The sequence below is a fragment of the Periplaneta americana genome, chromosome 17 (assembly GCF_040183065.1).
Source record: "Periplaneta americana isolate PAMFEO1 chromosome 17, P.americana_PAMFEO1_priV1, whole genome shotgun sequence".
In the NCBI taxonomy this organism is placed as follows: domain Eukaryota; kingdom Metazoa; phylum Arthropoda; class Insecta; order Blattodea; family Blattidae; genus Periplaneta; species Periplaneta americana.
The window spans coordinates 115,930,706-115,951,325 of record NC_091133.1 but is presented as its reverse complement, the minus strand read 5'-3'; the positions used below and the strand labels follow the sequence as shown (position 1 = coordinate 115,951,325).

Sequence of the window (20,620 nt, the reverse complement as noted above, 5' to 3'; positions counted from 1 at the left end):
TAGTATAGTGATATGTATAAACGAAGTGTGGAAATTAAATGTCGGAGTTCGTTGTATTGCAGAGAATATGATATTTTAGAAGGATTTAGTAATGCAAGGAGTGCGTCGTTTCTACAAATCGGCTGACTACCTTTTGACGCTTTGTTGTAGAAGGTAATTCTCGCAGGACCTATAGTCTGAATATAGGTTAGTCTAATACTTATTAGTTGATAACATATTATGTGTGCATGTATCAATGAATTTTACAGACCAGATCATGCATGGAACATTTCAATAAATTGGTTGTATTTTGACAAAAATTAATACATGTCTAATTTCTGTTGTCTTAATTCTTGAACATCATGACAGCATTGTGTCATGTTACCAAAACTTAGTAGGTGGACATATCTTTATGATCTTACAGCTATTTAAATTACAGCAGATATTTGGAGTGACGTTGTGATAAGACTGTAACGAATCAATTGAAGAATGAAAATGATACAGAAAACTGAAGTGTTTAGAAGGAGCATGCTCTACAGGCGCTTCACGTCTAGTGTCCTTGGTGAAAATTGTCTGGGCCATTAACAGTCACTTGTCATTATTCTCTGATTATTAATCATGGTAACACCATAAGTAAATACACAACAGACTTACACAGGTTCATAAAATTCCCCCCAAAATTTCTAGATAACTATACTGGTAATAAAACTGAGTCTTACAGTTACGAATCTTACTTTCATTAACTTTACGCACAATTTACAGTACACTAACACAAATTTCACTCATTACAACACATTAACGATAACAACAACCGCACAACAAAGGATGTACACTTCCGGTATTTTCCCTACAGAAATCACGTGGTGACTATTAAAAGGATGCCAACGTGCTTAAACAAAATCCACTATTATAAAGTTAATCTAACCCTAGGATCTAACCTAAGTTATTAGCAAATTATAAATTTTGAAGGTTGTCAGCTTTGAATGATATCAATATAAACGCAGTAGCTCTGGTCATGAACAACAATAGTGAATAAAATGCACGTTAGTGCGCTCTTCCTCTCATCATAACATTCTGCAATCGCCCTCCTTCCCGTTTCGTGCCTTATAATAATTAGAATACGTACGATGTACATTACAAAATTACCTATTGATCTAAACAATCTTGTTAATAAAATAGTTCAGAGGGTTATCACCCTTTGATTACGTGAGATTACCTATATGCCACATGAATAAGTCAGAGCAAACATTTATAACAACTTCTCTATTCTGAGCAAGATTAATCCAGTCTCTACCATCGTATCCCACCTGCCTCAAATCCATTTTTATATTATCCTCCCATCTACGTCTCGGCCTCCCCAAAGGTCTTTTTCCCTCCGGCCTCCCAACTAACATTCTATAAGCATTTCTGTATTCATCCATACGTGTTACATGCCCTGCCCATCTCAAACGTCTGGATTTAATGTTCGTAATTATGTCAGGTGAAGAATACAATACGTGTAGTTCTGCATTGTGGAACTTTTCTCCATTCTCCTATAAGTTCATCCCTCTTAGCACCAGAGATTTTCCTAAGCACCTTATTCTCAAACATCCTTAATCTCTGTTCCTCTCTCTAAGTGAGAATCCAAGTTTCACAATATTATTATTATTATTATTATTATTATTATTATTATTATTATTATTATTATTATTATTATTTGTGTTTTTTACGCTTTCACAGTAAATGTGATCAGAATGTGAATCACTTAGACTTTCGGGTACTGGTATTCCACCTTGTCTGAAACTTTGGAAATCTTACGTTCCAGGTCACGGTAAAATACATACGTACGTTCATTGCAGTCTGCGAAGTCAGTGTTATTGGCTTATAATTATTTACAGTATAATTAATAATTTTTGTCTTTTTTTCTGAGGTAATTTTGTGCCAATTATTCCTCAAATAAAAGTCACATGGTCCCCAAGGTTATCCTCAATAACCTTGCAACTTATACGCAAGTAATCCTCATTGGTAGCTGTTACATAAGGTTCAGAATGGCATGAATCTCTTCTGTGTACTTTCATGTTAACATCATTAAGAACTTATTGTAATTATGTGGTAAAGCCATTAGGTAGAGGATGGTAAATGTTTCTATTCTAATCAATAGATAGAATCACTTAGGAGATACAGGTAACTTGCACAGTTCTTTGCTAGCATAGGGAAGTGTGAACACTGTGTGTTGTGCGAGTTCAGAATATACGCAAAGACATACTTTTTCAAACAACTTAGGCGTGTATTATATACATATGTAAGTTCATAATTTTGTTAGAATGCATTAATATGAACTGTTTTATAATTATTATTGTTTCTCAAACTTTGGTTAATTAATGTATCTGAAGTAATTAAGCATGTTATGATGCTCCTTATAAATGTGTTTTTTGACAGTCTGGCATATTTCATAATTTAATGGAAACTATGTTGCGAGTGCTTGCATAAAATTATACTAGAGTTAAAATATTATATTAAATAGCAGTAGGTCGAGTAAGTAACCACAGTTTTCTTCGCTCCTAAATGTTTTAGTGTCATCAGTATGCAGGGTTGAAAGAACTCATATACATTCCTTCTCAGGTTTGCTTCTTAGAATTTAGGCGGACAAAATTTATATACAGGGTGAGCCACTTAAAATGCCGTCTTAAATATATTCTGTATGTTACTGATATCGACGAGCTGTTTTCTCTAGATTTAAGGACACATAGAAACTCATAAATCTAGCTAATAGAGAATGAATGTTAATAAGAAAAAATGAGTAGGGCCTGTTTTATTTTTAGATTATTTTACGACGCTTTGTCAACATCTTAGGTTATTTAGCGTCTGAATAAGATGAAGGTGATAATGCCGGTGAAATGAGTCCGGGCTCCAGCAACGATAGTTATCCAGCATTTGCTCATATATATTTTTTTATTATTTTATTTGGTTATTTAACGACGCTGTATCAACTACTAGGTTATTTAGCGTCGATGAGATTGGTGATAGGGAGATGATATTTGGCGAGATGAGGCCGAGGATTCGCCATAGATTACCTTGCATTCACATTACGGTTGGGAAAAACCTCGGAAAAAACCCAACCAGGTAATCAGCCCAAGCGAGGATCGAACCCTCGCCCGAACGCAACTTCAGACCGGCAGGCAAGCGCCTTAACCGACTGAGCCACGCCGGTGGCTTTGCTCATATTGGGTTGAGGGAAAACTCCGGAAAAAACCTCAACCAGGTTAACTTGCCCGACCGGGAATCGAACCCTGGCCACCTGGTTTCGCGGTCAGACGCGCTAACCGTTACTCCACACATGTGGACAGGAGTATTTTCAGCACAGGGTTTTTTTGTTTTTGGTTTTATGGAACAATAGACATAAATATAGCAGAAATTAAACTAAATAAAATGTAATCAGTATACAGGGTGGAAGGAACGTATGTACACGTTGCGGCAAAAAGAATGGGCCGGCCGACAATTTATAAGTTCCAGAGACATAACATTGCGCATGCTCGTCTCGTCAAAGCCATAGTTCACTAGGTAACACATAATTAAACCATTTAAATTTGCTGTATTTTGTTTAAGAGTCTAAAATATGTAATAAAATCGAATGGTGGGTTGATTCTAGATACATCAGGGCCCTTGAAGAGTGAAATAATAATAAAATTGATAAATACAAAATCAACCAGAGCGAATATGAACAGGAAAACGACGTATTATGCTCGACCGAAATTAACAGTCACAGTAGCGTAAGTCGTTACGACATTGGTCTATTGAACAAGTTGGTAGTAGTAGCTCAAGGTTCGAATCTCACCAAATCTTTTTTTTATTACAAATTTGCCATCATATGTGTCTCGCAAAGCTATAAATTATGTGGCGATATCTCTTAGAATATGCCCAAACTCTAATAAATAATAAACCTCCCTCTCTCTTTCAAGCAATACTGCTATCTGTTAATACAACGTTCTGTCTCGTCATTACGCTTGAAGATGGCACAGAAACAATATCTCATTGCCCTGGTTTGCATAGGTTATTCGTATGCTACTCTCCGACAGGACTTCAATTGGAGAAATGTCATTTTCCCCGATGAGGTAATTGTCTCCAATAGCAACGATAGTACTGCCCTAGTTTATTGTATGAATGGCCACCGATACGATGAACGCTTCGTGAGAAGAATTAACAAGTCGGGTTGCGTGAGGGTCGCGTGTTGGGGGTGGATGTCATACGATAGGGGCAGGACTTCTGGAACGCATCCACGGGCGGTTTACGGCAGAAGTCTACGAACACATTTTGGCAAATGTAATGATCCCTTCCGCCCGAAAACGATATCCAGAAGGAACACTTTTCTTCGAGCAGGATAATCATCCGATACACACCGCCAATCGGATTCAAAGATGGTTTACGAGGAGGCGTGATGTCGACCCAGTCGACTGACCTCCAAATTCATGAGATATGAATCCGATTCAAAATTTGTGGGCTGCAGTCAAAAGGATCCTACGCTCTAATTGGGCAGAATAACCACCCGTTCGGACACCTGAGGAATTGTGGGACAGAGTTCTAGATGCGTGGGAGGAGATGGCCAAGAATTTAGACCTGTTCCATAGTCTTGTGGAATCCATGCCGAGCAGAATGAGGGCAGTTGTTGACGCAGGTGGTTTGTGGACGAGATACTAGTCCCCAATACAGGCCTTGTTTTGTTAATATATTAAAAAATTGTTCGTTTTTGTTAATTTAATTATTTATTTGTGTTTGATATGCGTCCGGTTTTTTTAGGATGTGAAACAAGTGTTTTTGTTTATACAGGCCAGGTCTCACCTATTAATAGCCCAAAGGTGATGGGCAATAATATTTTTACAAGGCAGGCATAACGAAGTTTGTTAACAAATGCCATTTCACATTTAAACTAATAAATTAAGTAAAAGTTAAAATAAAAAAATAATAATTTTATCGTACCGGGAGGCGAACTCACAACCTTTGCTACGGATGTCAGACTTCTTACCACTGGGCCACACACTGCTCTTAAGGTTTACTGCATTATAGATGGATGACTTTCAATGAAGAGACACCACAGCAATGCCTTGCAGTGGGTTACGTTTACACCAGTGGCGTAGCGTCAATGTAAGCTAAAAAGCTTAGCTTCCCCAGTTAATAATAATTTAATAATAAACCTGCAGTTTATGGAGAAAATTATTTATTAATTTTAATAGAATTTATATTTACGCGTTAAATATTGTGATGCGGCAGCTCAGGATGATTTGTGATGCAGCAGTAAGCAAGAAGCCTGCACACACTAGCTTCCAAGCAGACTGGTTTCTTCTGTGTAATCCACTCCGCAGATTTTCCATCCCTTTCTAACTAAACTGCCCTAGTCGCAAGGCTCGCAAGAAGCTAGCTTTAACATTTAAAATAAGTAGTTTCCGAGTTATCCCTTTTCGTTAGTTGTGTTCAGTTGAAGTGTTAGTGTACATTGTGGCTCATATAATAAATAATGAGCAAAATAATAGTTTCTGACACTAATTTACTTGAATTTTTTTAGGACAGTTGTATTATCAAGACTGACTTACGAACAAAAGTGTGATTTAAAAAACAAATGACCGACTCCCTTGCTGTCAATGAAGGACACAACCAAAAGACAGACGCATACTTACGTAATGATACTAATATTGTGATTTCTCTAAGTATGACAGGGAGTGAGCTAATGTTATACGTATACGTGTCTATTTGTTAAGAGATATGTGTAAACCGTGAAATCATATTTTACTACGTATCATTTGAGATCATGCCTTATTGGTGTTACTTACGATGTTCCAACCAATCTTCGACTGCTGACTTGACATTGACTACTATTTATTTTAAGACTGTATTTTTGTAATACGTTTTCTCATATTGCATGAAAGACAACTTGAGTTAGCTTCCCCTGCTCAAAATTTCATGCTACGCCACTGGTTTACACGAGTGAACCGCGCGATAGAACTTGGCATTTCTATCGACCAAGAGTCGGTCGGCCCATTCTTTTTGCCTCTAAGTGTACGTTGCTTCTCAGATTTGATTATTAGAATTTTGGCGAACAAAATATACATACAGGGTGAATCACTTAAAAGTGTCATCTGAAATATATCCTATACTGCTATATGATATCGACGAGCTGTTTTCGCAAGATTTAAGGAGACATAGAAGTCATGATTCTAGCTAATGGAGAATGAAGGTTAATCAGGAAAAAATAGTATTTTCTGCACAGAGTTTTTTGTTTTTATGGAACAATAGCCATAAGTGTAGCAGAAATAAAATTAGAATAATAATGCCGTTTATAGCACTTCAAACATTTAACGAAATATCGCAATTTTGTCCTTCAGATGAAATCCTTGTATAAAAACAAAAACAGAAAGCGGTGATGTTATTTTGTTTACTGCACTAGTAACAACAATAGAAATAGTGGTGATGTTTACTGCTCGTTATACTTTTATTGTAGTAAGGTGTGGTAGATACAAAAAAAATATGGTATATATACCAATGCTGAAAAAGCTGATATGATTTTCGTGTTTAGTCAGTGGCGGTTTCTCGGGGGAGGGAAGGGAGGAACGTCCTCCTCACATTTTTCTTCTTTTGAAAGTAAATATCAAATTATATATATGCCTTGAAATTCGAGGAAGATTCGATAATTTTTAAGTTCACAGCTATAAGAAAACCTCGGTTGATCGAGTTTTAAACGACGCGCACTCATGTGCCGCTAGAAAACTGTGAGAAAGATACGAGATTGTTTGTGTGGAGGAAAGCAAATCCTTTCCTCCTTTACTGCAGTTAACACACATAGACAACAGCGCACTAGCGGCCAGAGAAAGAAGCAGAGTTTTAAGGCAACCGAATGAACAGTAAGGGAGGAGATTCTCCTCTGAATCAGCGCATGGGCGGGAAATAGAAACCAACTGGTCTTGCAGCAAACTCGCTACCGCTGCCATCTAACGATGCTGCAGTCAACCAGACTATAACACATCTAGGAGGAGGCACAATAAAAATAGTTTTAACGCAAAGCTATGAAAGACACCATATAAACTTTTTTTAACTTATAAATCAAAATATATTATTCATTGCATTTTATATAAGCTACTACTCATGGTTTGAAACTTTTGAGGATATCTGAAAGCTGAAGTTAGATTTATATAAAACAAAGAGGAATTAGTTCTACGTTAGTATCGCAGATCTTTATGGGCCCTGAAATTCACTTCCATTCATTATCTACTAGATAGGACAACAGCCAAGTTGTCAGTTTTGTACAAATATATTTTAAATTGAAAGTACTCCAAACTACATTATTTTTAACACAAAAAAATTAATCGGCCACCTGCAGCTTTGAACAATAATGGTAGTATGACTTTACAAGAACTGACTTTCTTCAAAAGCATGTGATACTGAACTTGTAAAATGTACATGTGGCAACACAGACCATGTGAGTGGGTGCAGTGTTCTCGCTTTCCTAACAGATTATTTCTCATTCCCACTTCCGTAAAACGGTTCTGGTTATATGTTAATAGCTAGTCTCTACCAACACGTGTGATGCTGTAGTATGCGCTAAAAATGCTGCGAGTTTGTGAATTTCCTTGCAATTGTTAATTTGTGCAATTATCCACCAATGAATGGAAGTGAAAACATATTTGGACAATTTAGGAAACTCAGTTTACAAGAACAGATTATTGCTATACGAAAGAGAAGGCCAACCCTAACACTACCTGGTGTCACATGTATGCATGTAGGCTAATTTGTAGCATGTTTCTCTCAAGAAGGTGTCATTTTGCGCTGTTAACTTCTTTCCTCCTCTTAAAAAAACATGCAGGAGCCGCCACTGTGTGTAGTGAATGTAGAAAAATAGAATCCGAGCATCAGAGCCTGGAAGCTTGTGTTGCAGCGAATGGTAACCATTACGACATTTGAGAGCCTGTTGCATTTTCTAGACCAGTCGTATCCAAAGCAATAGTTAGCCGAATCACTGTTGAATGCAGCCCGCAATACTTTAGTCTACGTTTGAGGGGTGGGGATGGAGAGGTAGCTGATACAAGTCACAAAGTGTGGCAGTGGTGAATTACTTCATTTACCTGTTACGAATGGAGGTTTATTTATCGAATTATGAACGAAAATATAATATTCACACAAAATAAAATTATTCCATGAAAACCTAGATCATATATGTAACATATAACTCCTCGCTACGTTAAAATCAGCAGCACTTTGAAGAGAACAACCGCCAGGATCGCCACCCGTCCACCATAAACGAACACGAGATGGCAGCACAGTCGCTAATGCAATTTAAATGGGTATTAAGACGTGACTCCTTATGTAACAACTAGATGGCAGCGTAGTGAACCTGACAAAAGTTGTTAACCTCAAAGCCTATAACCCCGACATATCTGTTACATATATGATCTAGGATGAAAATAATACCCCACAGCTACTTTTTAAAATATAACACATTCAGCATTTGTTTGAATATAAATGAATGTTTCTTTCTTCAATGAGCCAACGTATAATGCATCTTATGTAACATTTGATATACTAATGAACTGTTATTAACTAATTATTACTAAGTTAACTAGCCATATCCGTGCGCTTCGCTGCATGTCTTGTTATAAATAAATACCATTGACTTATTGTATTGTATTGTATTGTATTGTATTGTATTTATTAACATTCCATGGTATTCATACATGCTTACAGCTAGAATATGGAACAAGTCAAAAAATTTAATACTATTATAAAATCTTAATTTATAGTCACAGTCTAGATGACATATATACAGACGAGATTTACAATATAGTCTACTAGTACAACACATAGTTTTAGTATCAATTTCATGAAGTGTTATTGAATGTCATGAATTCACCTACAGAATAGAAGGCGTGAGAAATTAGGTACTTCTTTAATCTGGCCCTAAATAATTTTATGTTTTGAGTTTCATGTTTTATATCGATAGGGAGGCTATTAAAAATTTTTACTGCCATATAACGCACTCCTTTTTGATAGCACGATAGACTTGCCGATGGAGTGTGAAAGTCATTTTTTTGACGTGTATTTATGCTATGAACTGTTGAATTAGTTACAAAGTTTTCACGATTACATACGAGGAAGACTATTAATGAAAAGATATACTGACAAGCCATGGGCATTATTTGTAGTTTTTTGAAAATAGTCCTACACGATTCCCTAGATTTGGCACCTACTATTATTCTAATTACTCTTTTTTGTAATAGAAATATATTGTTACTATCTGTGGAATTTCCCCAGAATATTATTCCAAAACTCATTACCGAGTGGAAGTATGCAAAGTAACTTATATTGTTTTTAAGGTATTGATATTTACTATCTTTTGCATAGATCTAATAGCAAAACAAGCTGAATTTAGTTTGGGGGTAATTTCTTTAATATGATTTTTCCAATTTAACACATTATCGATTTTTAAGCCAAGAAATTTGGTTGTTGTTGTTTCTAATAGGGATCTATTGTTAATTATTGCGCTAGAAATTTGCGACGTTGAATTTGGACAGGATTTAAATTGAATTATGTTAGTTTTGTTACAATTTAATACTAATTTATTGACTGAGAACCAGTCACATATTTTGAAGAGAATTTCCTCTGTTGAAGATTGGAATGTGTTGTTGTTATATCTGTTATATTTCCAAATACAGCTTTGTCATTATTAATGAATAGGCCTAATTAGTTTAATATAAGTTATAAGTCATTTGCTCTTGAATTATTTTCAAAGTTGTGTTTAATGAAACTGTTATTACCATGCAATACACTCTGGAGATGTTCAAGTATTCTACTATTAAGCTTGGTATTACGTTAGACACCCAGATTCTGATGTTATGTCTGTTCACCTTACCAGAAAGATGAAAAGTGACTTCGTCAGAAAACACCACGGAACGAATAAATTTATCATCGTTTTCAATTGAAGTCTTCTTCGTAGCAATTTGTCCTCTGGTTTTAGGGCTTGCAGCAACTGTAGTCGGTATGAATGAAATCGCAACAGCTTGCGAAGAATCTTTCCCTAAAACCAGTGTACCATTTATGGATTGTAGGCCCACTGGGTGGATCTGCACCAAACTGTTCGGTAATGCCGTTGCACATTAATAACCGACTGGTTCACATGAAAATAAAGACTTTCTGTCCTCTATAGCAGCCATTTGGCCTCAATAATGAACAAATTTGTTTATGTGTGCTGTTATGAGGCAATGTTACCAACTAGGAAAACAATATTGCCACAACTAAACGTTTTGAGTTTCTCTTTCCATTGGAGCTATTTTTATGCACCTCAGATTCATAGAACGTAAATTACATGTGTTCGAAACAGGAAAGGTCTTTTGTAGGAGTCCTGTATTATGGACTGAGACACAGTAGCCCAGATAGCCAATTGATTTCTTACAAATGCATTGGGGTATTTACAGTATTAAGCCGAATAGTTGATGGTGAGAAAGCGAAAGATAAACTTTGATAATATCTTCCTGTCATAAATTACAGGGTTTACAATGTCAACTATTAGGGAGTGATGTTTAGGAACTGCGTCAGTCTCTTTCTGTGGTACGATAGTGAAGTTAGAGCTTTGTGGATGAGTGACCTGGTTTACACACAGGTATGTTTTTCATTAAAAAAAAAACATAAATGGTTGTGGTTGTGCTTATTATTTTCATTTATGGCCAAATATTATAAATATCGTCATCGTCATCATCATCATCATCATCATCATCATCATCATAATAGCGACAATGTTATCAAAAAAACAAATTGAAGATCGAGAAAAAAGTTCACCTTTTGAATGTGGATTTGACCCAAAATCAAGAGCACGATTACCTTTTTCACTACGATTCTTCTTGATTGCAGTAATCTTTCTAATCTTTGTGTATATATATATATATATATATATATATATATATATATATATATATATATATATGATTTATATTAATATAAATCTAAATTATTAGTATATATATTATTTATATAAAAATATATTCTTGTATCATCATCATCATCATCATCATCATCATCATCATCATCAACCAGTTCAGTCGACCTGGTTGGCGAGTTGGTATAGCGCTGGCCTTCTATGCCCAAGATTGCGGGTTCGATCCCGGGCCAGGCCGATGGCATTTAAGTGTGCTTAAATGCGACAGGCTCATGTCAGTAGATTTACTGGCATGTAAAAGAACTCCTGCAGGACAAAATTCTGGCACATCCGGCGACGCTGATATAACCTCTGCAGTTGCGAGCGTCGTTAAATAAAACATAACATTTTCAGCCAGTTCAAGTTTTGGATCTAGTGATATGTTGCAGTTTCTTTGGTTTCATGCCATCTTTTTAAGGGTCTACCAATGGATCGTCTTCCTAAAGGGCGATAGCCTAAGGCCATCTGCTCTCCTGCATTCTTTCTACATAGCTCTTCCAGTTAGCTCAGTATTCATGTAGGAAATCAATCACGGGTATGACTTCCAGTTGAAACGGTGAGTTCAAAAACTCCCCAAGTCACTTTTTTTTTTTTTTCGAAATGTGTTTTTTAAGTAAATGTATTCGTTTGACACATTTGATCCAGTTATTGTAAGAAATGTCCAAGTCCACGCTCCTAACAGATATTTCGACAGCTTTGAAATATTCAGAGATTTCTATATGATCTCAAGTCCAGAACTTGGTAGGTTCAAGAAAGTGGAGCAAATGTTCCCAGTTCGGGGACATTCTTTCGTACCTTGTGACCAGTATTTTGCGGCAATTGAAAAATGAAAAGAAATGTTGAGTCCATGGAAATGTATCAAGGATGGATTCCGTTAATTGAAAAGAAATTCCATGTTTATACAGTAAATGACAATGAAATAATTGATTTTCAGAATATTTTAAGGGCAGTGTCACCAGTAACATCTTACGGCGATTTAAATCTTGAAGTTTCCACTCAAGCCAATAATGCGTTAAGGATAGATCTAGAGCGCTAAGCGTTAAAATAGGGAATAATACATTTATAAGAACATTAACAAAAACAATAATTTATAAAACCGTGGTTCGTCCCATTCTTACTACGCTGTAGAAACTAGACCAGAAACTGTGAAAACAAAACAAATAAATGAAACTACAGGGATTAAAATTTTAAGAAGAAACGCAAATAAAACACGAAGAGATCGTATTTGAAATGAGACAATAAGAGAATGGTGTAAAAGTCAGCCATTAATGATTGGATAAATGTTAGGAGGAATGAATGGGACAAACATGTAAGCAGAATGGTCAACGACAGGCCAATAAAAACAGCAAGAGATAGGCTAAAACACCTAGAAGACATAGACGCGTAGGCCGGCCGAGAAAGAGATGGTCTGAGAGTGGTTTGAACCAATGCAGTACGCAGAATTTTGTCAAGGAGGGATCATTATTAAAATTGTTTACAATTTACATTATCAGTATTTTGAATTTTGTGTATTATTATTATTATTATTATTATTATTATTATTATTATTATCATTATCATCATCATCATTATCATCATCAGCTGAATTTTCACAGTGGGATGTGAAACTAGTTCCAGGAAGAACGTTCGCGACAACATCGTCACGCTGCGGCTACGAAGAAATGTTTACCATTGTGAAATTTACACTAACCTCGCGGGAATTACTACGCGACGTTTTGGTAAAAAAAAAATTGTAAAACTGAGCTTTGCGGTCGCTTAGACATGTCAAAGAATCCGGAACGATAATGTGAAGTTTATATTAAAAATATGAACTGTCAAATGCACAAAACGTTAAACGAACTTTTCACAATAAAGTCAGAACTCTAACGAACAGGGGAATACCCTTCTTAAAATGAGTTTAAAATCGACATTTGTACTGAAAAACTGTTATGACAATCTTTTCAATATGTAGCCTATGTTTCACAAGTTAAATTTCATATTGTGTCAGCTTCATTTTATGACGAGGTCGGTATTAGGCGGTAGGTCTCTCTACAGAGCGTTTCCGAGGTGGTATTACAAACTTTCAGGCATGATGAGGAAGGGCACATGTATCAATTTGAGATAAGGAACCCTGGTCCGGAATTGACTGAGTGGAAAGTTATAAGCAAAAATAGTTGTGTGGAAATGAAATTGTGATTTCGCACCACGTGCCCTCCTTCCCTTAACCTTTGGAACAGTCGTGGAAAGATGGTATGGGCCGGATGTCTCCTACGTGGGTACTTGCCCCGGTACAATCTGTGAGCTTGTCTACTGTTCCCATTGGCTCATCAGTACTCGAAAATCGGCTCTGCTTATTCCGCTCTCGTGTACTCCTCCATTTCACTAGGACTGATCGACTGGACACTGCAACTTGTACATATACACTTCTGTCTACAGACGTGCATATCAGGACCGACCATGTCCGTTACACATTACGCTTTCTGCATTGCTTTAGTGTATTTTCCTGTCCCCATCCCTAGACAGCGCACTGAATGGGACAACGTAAACAACGTCAAATGAATACAGTATGTGTAAGATGTACAGATAAATACACATAAATAAGGTGAACAGAGGAATACAATTATTTTATTTCCACAGAACTATTTTTGCTTGTAACTTTCGACTCGGTCATTTCCGGACCATGGTTCCTTATCTCAAATTGATACATGTGCCCTTCGCCACCATCCCTGAAAGTTTGTAACACCATCTCGGAAACACACTGTATAACAAAGATAGCATCGTTATAAAGATAGCACCAGGCACAGTGATTATATTGAAGGAAGGGTGGGAGGACTACGCCTTATGTCGAGGTAGATTTTGTTACTCTGACAGTGAAAAATTAGAGAATGGAAAACGATTATGGATAAAAAAATACTCAAATTTAAATATGTCATTTTTTTTTTTCAAAAAGTTTAAGGTGAGATTCAAACCCGGTAAGCCCCCCTTACATAGGCCCTTGGTTTGAACAGATTTTTCGTTTAGTTTTAAAATTTTAATGAAGTGAAATTTTAAAATATAGTAGGAAGAAGAAGATTTTTTAGTTTTATTTTTCTTAATGTGTTGATAATTTTACGACTTAAAGTATTAATTTTATCTCTGCCGTATACTTTAATACTTAGCTGGGTTACATAAAACCATTGTTGGTTCCACACGTCCGTAATCCCATGATACATAAATCAAGATAAGTACACGAAGAAAACATCTTCTATCTAGGAAGTATGTCATTTTTTCAATTTATTTTCAGGGTCTCGTGATTAACACCACAGCTTATTGCTGCGTAGTTTTGACAGTCGTCGCAGTTCCTCTATGTAAATACATGGGTGTAAGAAGAGCTGGAACGCGGTGACGTTAATATTGTCCAGAGGTGAACATCTTTTCAGGGCAGCCATTGTAGACAACTAAGGTGAGTGAATATCATCTTACGTCTGTAAATGAGTGTTATTTTGTGCTATTAATTTCATTATGCATACCTGCCAACTTTCCGGATTTAATAGGCGGGAGACTCCGGATTTTTAAACCAAAGTCCAGATCTCCCGATTAATTAATTATTTTTCTCCGCATTTTTATTTGTTTCTTGTTAAAAATGTTAACAAGAAACAATATTTAATATTCCCTGCAATTTTTAACTGTGAAGGGAAAGATACGGATAAAAAAACTGGATGTGCTGCAAATGGAGTTTTGTTCCTTGCAAATGGAAGATATTGAAGAAAAAAAATGGATGTTCAATGGTCTTTGATAGAAAAAATGAAATCTGAAGATGGCAGATTGAAGTATGATAAACTGTCAAGGTTGATATTAGATGTTCTTTCAATTCCACATAGCAATGCGGAATGTGAATGGATTTTCAGTCAAGTTAACAAAACAAATGTCTACCACTGTGGAGTAAAGGTTAGCATGCCTGATCGTGAAAGAAGCGAACCCGGGTTCAGATCCTGGTTGGGAAAATTTACCTAATTAAAGCTTTTTCTGGAGGTTTCTCTCAATCCATTAAGAGCAAATGCTAGGTAACTTTCGGCGCTAGGACTCTTTTCAATGGCATGATTATCTTCATCTCATTCAGACGCTAGATAATCTTAGCAGTTGATAAAGCGTCGTGAAATAACCAATTAAAAACTAAACAAATACATAGTTTAGATCCTTTTTTTTGTAACGTCACAATGGAAAAACTATTGACTGTTAAATCTGTACAAACGGGGAACTGTTTCGAGCAAATTTTTGATGCCCCATTCCTGAAGAAGGCGAAATAAGCAACTTCAAAGATTTTAGAAGTTCTACCTGATGGATCCATCACAGAGAAATAATGGAGAGCAAGAACGCTAATGGCTTCGTTGCCAAAGCCCAGCATTAGATAACAACAACAACAACAACATATTTTAGCTCATATTTTTTTCGTCATCTGATTCCACCATACGCGCTACGAAAAAAAATATATTTTCAGATTTTTCAGTTTCTGAAGTTGGCAGTTATGTGTATGGAATTCGTATTGGAATTGCGAAAAAAAATGTCAGTTTTCTTTTTTTTATTTAAGTACCTTTAATTTCAAGAAACGTTAAGTTACCGTTACATTTGTATTAAATATGTCAGAAACTAGTTTTATTAGTTTATTTTTTTTTTAAAGATCGGTGTTTGGTAGTGAACGTGATACTCTTCTACTTTTGAATTTTGTGAAAAAAAATAATAATAAAATAAAAAATAAAACCTTTGTATGTGCTTAATCTGTGAAATTATTTTATGTAAATTATGCACATCTTATAAGATTATTTTGTAGCAGTAATTTAATATGTATAATTTTGTTTAGTGCACATTTAGTGATAGAGAGAAACCTAAAATTTTATCTTTCTGCAGGAGTTTTTCCTTAGAATAATGTAACAGTAGTCAGTGAATAAGTACTACATTTATAGAAAAAGAAGGTTCAATAAAATTGATGGTTACTTTAAATTATTGTCATTTAATTCATGTTATTAAACCAAATAAACCTTTGAAGTGTATTTTTACTGCATATATTTTAGCGTAAATTTCAACAGTTTTTATTGCATAGTCGCATGCATATTTTCAGGTTTGTTAGTGCATAAAGTCTCATGGTCTATATATCATTATTGTAGGATAAATTTCATGGGTAATTACGAATTTGCATACTTCTGATAACGTTCAGTTTGTTATAAATTATGTGCTCTTAAAATATAGAACTAGGTTAGATGTTTGATAGAATAAAATGTGGCGTGATGAATGTGTTCGATTCCTTGTCTTTTTCTGCTCTAGGCCTGCCATAATTCTTCATAGTCGGATTTTGTTTTCTCGCTTGTTTTCATTCTAGGCCACCTGCCGCAATTGCTTTTGTAACATTCAGTTCCTGGAGTTATTCCAATTTGAAATTGGCTTTGCAGTCCTTATTTACTTCAAACTTTGCATAAGCGATTAGCTTATATTTCTGTCAGAACTTGCATCTGTTGCTCTCCTTACAGGTTCTCCTTTTGTTGTTCCAGAAATTTTAACACTATTAATATCATGTTTGCAAAGTAAATTTTCGTCCGTCATTGTGGAAGTCTTGCAGTGTCTGGGTTGTTGCGAGAAAACAAAATTAAACATATATAATTACATATATTATTTCAATGTACCGAAGTACATATGATATTTCCATGCAGATATTCTGCGTCATCATACGATGAAAGAGTAATGGAACGGAGAAAAATTCTCTCCGGGGCCGGGATTTGAACCCGGGTTTTCAGCTCTACGTGCTGATGCTTTATCCACTAAGCCACACCGGATACAGAGCTGAAAACCCGGGTTCAAATCCCGGCGCCGGAGAGGATTTTTCTCCGTTCCATTACTCTTTCATCGTATGATGACGCAGAATATCTGCATGGAAATATCATATGTTCTTCGGTACATTGAAATAATATATGATATGCGTAAATCACGAAGTGATTTAAGACGGCGCTTATTCCGTCGGATCCCGGCCAACTAGTCACTCATAACGAGTGCACCTCAGCACATGTGTGGACTTCGGTCCTATGTTTATAGACATCTATGACGTGGTGCAGAGGGCGGCCACTAGAGGGAACCCAAGAGTTGGAACTCAATCAGAGACGATTCTGTCCGACGCCGGGGTTGTATCCGGTGTGGCTTAGTGGATAAAGCATCAGCACGTAGAGCTGAAAACCCGGGTTCAAATCCCGGCGCCGGAGAGAATTTTTCTCCGTTCCATTACTCTTTCATCATATATAATTACACTAATTTTTAGTTATATTACTTTCTAGATAATGAAAAAATTCTAACATCGAATTCAGGGAAGTTTGGGTTGTCTTCGTTGGCCTCCATGCACTTTTCAGCTTGGAGCTATTAATGAATGTGGAACAAACGCGAACACGACTTAGTTTTCTTCAAATTCTGAGTTATTCTCTGTCGAATATTTTTTTTATTAACATACAGTCTTAGAAAAAAATGTCGCACAGATACTTTATTAAGTCCCGAAAAGGAGGCAGTGCGCATGATCAGAGGGCGAGCGACCTGATTCACAAAAGAAGGATTAGTTGTAATAAAATTAGTTTTGTTTCGTTGTATGTCTGATCATGTGCACTGCCTCCTTTCTGGGACTTACAAAGTATCTTTGCGACAAAAGGTAACAGAATATCAACAAAATTCGTTCAATACTTTAGTATAAATCGATGTACAGAGACTTACATAGACACCTACATATTACATACACGAGAGCAGTGGCGACTTGTGATATTTTTTGTATGTAGGATATGAGATTGACGACTGGTGACCAAGACAAACTAATAATAATAATAATAACAATAACAATAATAATAATAATAATAATAATAATAATAATAGAGCATGCGCAATTAATTTCTTGCTACAGTTAAATTCTTCTAAATGATCAAATGCAATTTCAGCTGTCCTGTCATCTGAAAGTCCTGTTAATTCTTGTGTTTTATTATAGCTTATTTTATTTATTTTTATGTAATTTTTTTTTATTCATTTTATTTTTTATATTACATCATTTTAAATTGTTTATTATTTCGTTTATTCTCTTCTTTTAAAATGACAAATGAACTGTATTTAAGGAGGCTACAAGGGTACTTGAAAATTCGTATTGTCTCTGATACGGTTTCCACTCCACCCAGAAAGAAGGGTCGTAGTATTAGGATACACGGTCACATCCTCAAACGCGGTTAAAGTCAGCCCATATCCCGCTCCCCTGCCCGCAACTTCACTGGTAGAAAAAACCGTGTGCTGTAAGATATTTGGATGGTTCCTCGGAAAGTATTCCTAAGGTCTGAGATGTGCAGTGGCGACAACTCACGACAGAAAGTGGAAGTTTGAAGAAAATTATTTCGTCGAGACGCATTGAAAATAAAAATCTGGAATTAAAATGTTTTCTACCCTCAGAGGCACGAAATTAAATTGTAAGATCATCCTCATATCCTTCATGGAGGAATCGCCACTGCACGAGAGCGTTTTGAAAAGTAATGCATCCTAATTTTTGTATTATAGTTAACAAATTTCGGAGGATTAGCTGCCATATATTCTACTCAGTTAACTTTTCTGCTTTATTGACGCAAGTCCCGTACCTCGCCGCTAGAGAGCTCTGAATTATAGTCTGAAACATGGCGCAATATGTCCTTACGTCTGAAATGGCGTGCCGTATTAAAGTTTCCGACGGCAGAAAATGTGACTCCGATTGACATTCATCGGTAGAATGAAGGCTGTTTATGGAGATGAATGTGTAGACATTGGCACTGCGACGTTGATTTGTTCGTGCTTGTAATTAATGAACCTGGTGCGACTCTCAACTTATATGGTAAAGGACTAAGCGTGTGCAGGCGATAATCGCAGAACTGGGATTCCGAAAACTTTGTGCACGATGGTACAGTATTTGGATTCAGTGTCTTTGGTCATCCTCCATACAGTCCCGATCTGGCGCCATCAGGTTTTTTTATCTGTTTCCAGAATTCTTTTAACTTTTAGCTATATTTTAAATCTCTTAGCAACTAGCACTATTATTTATAAATTTAATTATTTATGTGACGAATGTATTTGTATATCAACTTTGTAAAATGTTCATACTTTGTTAGCATCACTTCTTAACGATCTGAAGATGGCAAATCATTGCCGAAAACGTTTATCAATTTAAATTGTTGTACATGTTATCCTAATTATGTGAATAAATAATCACTTAACAAATTGATAAGCTATTTAGGACGGCAAAAACATTAGTTATTTATCTAATTTCTATATTTTAGCTTATCGAAAACCATACAACATGTCTATAATAATAATAATAATAATAATAATAATAATAATAATAATAATAATAATAATAATAATATGTTAAAATTTAATTTTTGCTGTTACAGAAAACAAATTCTTCTGTGGGATAAGCCCTTTTACCTAAACACTATCGATATCATTATTAGAAAAATAAATGAAGTTTGAATATTATCATAGTATGCCTATTATATTCAAGGTATTGTCCACACCTGTGGAGCGAAATCAGGTGGCCCGGGTTCGATTCCCGGTCGGAGCAAGTTACCTGGTTGAGGTTTTTTCCGGGGTTTTCCCTCAACCCGATATGAGCCAATGCTGGGTAACTTTCGGTGTTGGACCCCGGACTCATTTCACCGGCAATATCACCTTCATCTCATTCAGACGCTAAATAACCTAAGATGTTGATAAAGCGTCGTAAAATAATCTACTAAAATAAAAAAATAAAAATTCAAGGTATTACTAGTAGTAGCTATATTTTCTTGCACTGGTTACGATACTCATTAAAATTCGAAGTCTTTCTGTTATGCTTATGTTAAGATGATTCTCATCAATCTGTGCTTAAAATTTATTAGAAATCGCAAACCATCAACCACTTAAACGTTCCAGGCAATTGTTGGGATTCTACGAATTACCTGCCATCTTTTGTTTATACGAAGTATGAAGAAAAATAAAACAAACTTTGTTGGACAGAAATATGTATTTTGCTCCTTTCATTCTTTACTACCCAACATCTCCAAAAACTCCTCCAGTCAGTAATGTATAATTCTGTTATTTATTAATAGGCCTTCGGCGGAAGTTACTCGTTTCCGTGCTCTCATAATAACCCGCGGAATGGCAGACTCTTGTTATTGGCTGTCAGTGTTTGCGTTGGAGGGAAAGACGTATATCACCTCTTACCTTTAGATTTGGCGAAAGCGTTCATCGTCGGTCACAAGATATGCAGATGTTATGAGTGATGAGTGCATTTACGAAAACGGTGAATACTCTAAACTGGTACCATGGTTGGAGACCCATAGTTAGTACTAGTGATTGTAATGAAGTAAGTACTTTATTTTTGTTATTTTTATTTCGTGTAGTAGTCAAATATTTTACTTCAGATACCGGAAGTTGCAGAGCTTTTCTATATTAGATCAGTCTTGTTACGTTTAAGAAGTGAAAACCATGATTTACAATGATTAAATTAACGTATTTTACTAGTAGAGCTAATTTGCAATATCAGCTCATAAATATTACGTATAAAATAAACAAATATTTATTTATCATTAATAGATTGAGCGATCAATTCTGAACCCGAAATGAGCCATATGATTCAAATTCGTGTGTAATAATAATAATAGAATACAGCGAATAATGACGTTTACTTCGTCACGGCCATTTAGATCCGTGTTTTTAAATTAATGTGATGATGATGATGATAAT

The 20,620-nt window shown here is 35.7% G+C and overlaps 2 protein-coding genes across 9 annotated transcripts in view; one reads left to right on the top strand and one right to left on the bottom strand.

The window, feature by feature from the left end:
- LOC138693145 (tRNA (guanine-N(7)-)-methyltransferase) overlaps positions 1-20,620 on the bottom strand; it is a 41,101-nt gene that overhangs the window by 8,006 nt on the left and 12,475 nt on the right. Inside the window, exon 1 of one of the 4 annotated variants that reach the window (XM_069816820.1) lies at positions 714-831. The exons of 2 other annotated variants lie outside the window; for them this stretch is intronic. The gene's annotated coding sequence lies outside the window, so the exon portion shown is untranslated. Of the gene's footprint in view, positions 1-698; positions 832-20,620 lie in introns of those variants that run through there. One more of the 4 variants, XM_069816821.1, reaches the window with a different exon arrangement.
- The window catches only part of Arms (Ankyrin repeat-rich membrane spanning), a 240,880-nt gene continuing 220,263 nt past the window's right edge, over positions 4-20,620 (top strand). For 2 of the 5 annotated variants that reach the window (XR_011330235.1, XM_069816808.1), the window contains exons 1-2: positions 15-186; positions 14,172-14,330. The gene's annotated coding sequence lies outside the window, so the exon portion shown is untranslated. Of the gene's footprint in view, positions 187-2,125; positions 2,261-14,171; positions 14,331-20,620 lie in introns of those variants that run through there. The other 3 variants (XM_069816810.1, XM_069816814.1, XM_069816809.1) reach the window with 3 other exon arrangements.